Here is a 2,500-nt window from a genome sequence, read left to right as displayed (position 1 = left end):
CATCAGCGAAACGAATCGCCAAACACAGCAGCCCAAACACCCAGCGTTACTGGAACATTCCACCAGAGCCTGGGACACACCATATTTTTAATTCCATCACTAATAAGCATGCTCCTTATAAAAATCTCAGAGTAAAAAATCGCTCTAGTCCCTGGATCTCTGAGGAAGTCATCGAAACCCTTCAACTCAGAGACTCCACCTGGACTACTGCCAGATCTACTGGTAATCCGACAGACTGGTTACATTTCAGGAAAATGCGGAATAAAAGTACTAGTATAGTCAGGAAAGCCAAATCTGATTTCTATTTATCTTAATTTGCAAATGCCCAAGGAAACTCAGCCAGTTTTTGGAAAACTGTAAAATCACTTAAATCTGGATCCACCTCTACTCTCCCACCTCAAATTAGCTATGAGAATGATGTAATTTCAGACAAATCAATAATGTGCGACGCATTTAACCAACATTTTGTAGCTTCTGGCCTTCTATCTGATAGGCTATCAGCCAATACGGTCTCGCCGGGACACGTCCATGACCCGTCATTGGCCGAAAACCTTTCGGTCCCCCCCCCCTCCTGCTAATAGATTCTCTTTTAGACCGGTTAGTGACTATGAAGTTTTCATGGCACTCTCCCATCTGAATATTAAAAAGTCTAAGGGTGAGGATGACATAGCCCCATATCTTTTGCGTCTCAGTGCTCACCTGGTCGCCTCCCCGCTTGCTCACATTTTTTATCTAACTTTTATCTCCGGTGAAATCCCAACGGTCTGGAAGTCCGCGCAGGTCGTGCCCCTGCTTAAAGGGGGTGACACCAGTGACCTAAACAATTATCGTCCCATCTCTAGACTGTGCTGCCTAGCTAAGGTTTTAGAAACCCTGGCAATTGAACAGCTGCAGGCTTTTTTAGACGCATACAATATCCTACACTCACACCAATCAGGATTCAGACCCGGTCATAGCACTGTTACTGCCACTTCCCTCGTCATTAATGATATTGTGAATGGTCTTGATAATCGCCAACATTGTGCTGCCCTCTTTGTCGACCTGTCTAAGGCCTTCGACACTGTTGATCATGGTATTTTGTTAAGTATGTTAGCTTCCATTGGCCTGGATGACCTTTCTCTTAGTTGGTTCTCTAACTACTTGTCTGGGAGAAAGCAGTCAGTTGTTGCTGGCAATCTTAGATCCAGCTCTTTATCTGTTGTTAAGGGTGTCCCACAAGGGTCCATTACTGGTCCAATTTTATTCACTCTTTATATAAATAATATTCGTTTCCCTTCTGTACACACTAATGTCCATTATTATGCGGACGATACAATAATTTATTGCTTTGGTCCCACCCCAGCTCAGGCAGCTGCAAGCCTGCAGTCAGCCTTCGACACATTCCAACGATCTCTGCATGATCTCAAATTAGTCTTAAACTCAAACAAAACTAAATGGATGTTTTTCTCTCGATCGTCAATTGTTAACAATAGCCTTTCTCTCCACTCTCTGCAGGGAGAACTAATTAATTGCGTTGACTCATTTAAATATCTGGGTATTTGGCTGGATACCAAGCTCTCTTTTCGCACACATATTGAACATCTTATAAAGAAGCTGAGGGTTAAAATTGGCTTTCTTTACAGGAATAAATCCTGTTTTTCTCTTCAAACCAGGAAATCCGTTGTTCAGTCCCAAATTTTGTCTGTTTTTGATTATGGTGATATTGTGTATATGCATGCTTCTCCTGCCATTTTGAAGCTGCTTGATGCTGTGTATCATAGTGCCCTGCGCTTTGTAACGGGTGATGGTTTTCTTACTCACCGATGTGTTTTGTACGAAAAATTGCGTTGGTCGTCCCTAACTGCATGAAGAGAGCTACATTCGCTTCTATTCATCTATAAAGCTCTAATTGGTAAACTCCCATCGTATTTATCCTCGCTCCTCATTCACAACTCTATGAGATGCCGAACACGCTCGCAGTCACACATCAGATTGCTCATTCCGCGGGTGAGGACGGAATATGGAAAGTCTGCTTTTTCTCACTATGCTCCGGACAAGTGGAATAGGCTCCAGGACACTCTAAAATTGGATCATTTTGTTTCTCTAGACTCTTTTAGAGTGCTCCTCGTGGGTACCATGATTGAGAACTGCTCGTGTTTTACCTGATTTTTAGTGTCTTATCACTTATTATCTGTTTTTTATAACTTGTTTTTTGTCTGCTCTTATCTTGTCTGTTGCAACCTGTATCTTTTATATATGTTTTTTGTAAACAGGGCACCCTTGAAAATGAGAGCTTGCTCTCAAGGGACTTCCCTGTATAAATAAAGGTCAAATAAAAAAATAAAAATAAAAATAAAAAATAAGTGTGTGTGTGTGTGTATATAAGTGTGTATATGTGGCTCTGTCACCTGAGATAGGGCCATTTCACAGCTACAGGGGTGAGGGGACACACAGCTAATGCTACGGAGTGCAGCAGGAAAAATGTCCGTTAACTGGAAAAGTTCCACTTGCGTGTGTGGCA

At 42.2% G+C, this 2,500-nt stretch overlaps 1 protein-coding gene across 1 annotated transcript in view; it reads right to left on the bottom strand.

Annotated features, from left to right (window-relative positions):
• Positions 1 to 2,500, bottom strand: part of plekhh2 (pleckstrin homology domain containing, family H (with MyTH4 domain) member 2) — a 38,002-nt gene that overhangs the window by 12,290 nt on the left and 23,212 nt on the right. The gene's annotated exons all lie outside the window — the stretch shown is intronic.

The sequence above is a fragment of the Conger conger genome, chromosome 18, assembly GCF_963514075.1.
Source record: "Conger conger chromosome 18, fConCon1.1, whole genome shotgun sequence".
Classification (NCBI taxonomy): Eukaryota; Metazoa; Chordata; class Actinopteri; order Anguilliformes; family Congridae; genus Conger; species Conger conger.
This window is presented reverse-complemented; position numbering and strand designations above follow the sequence as displayed.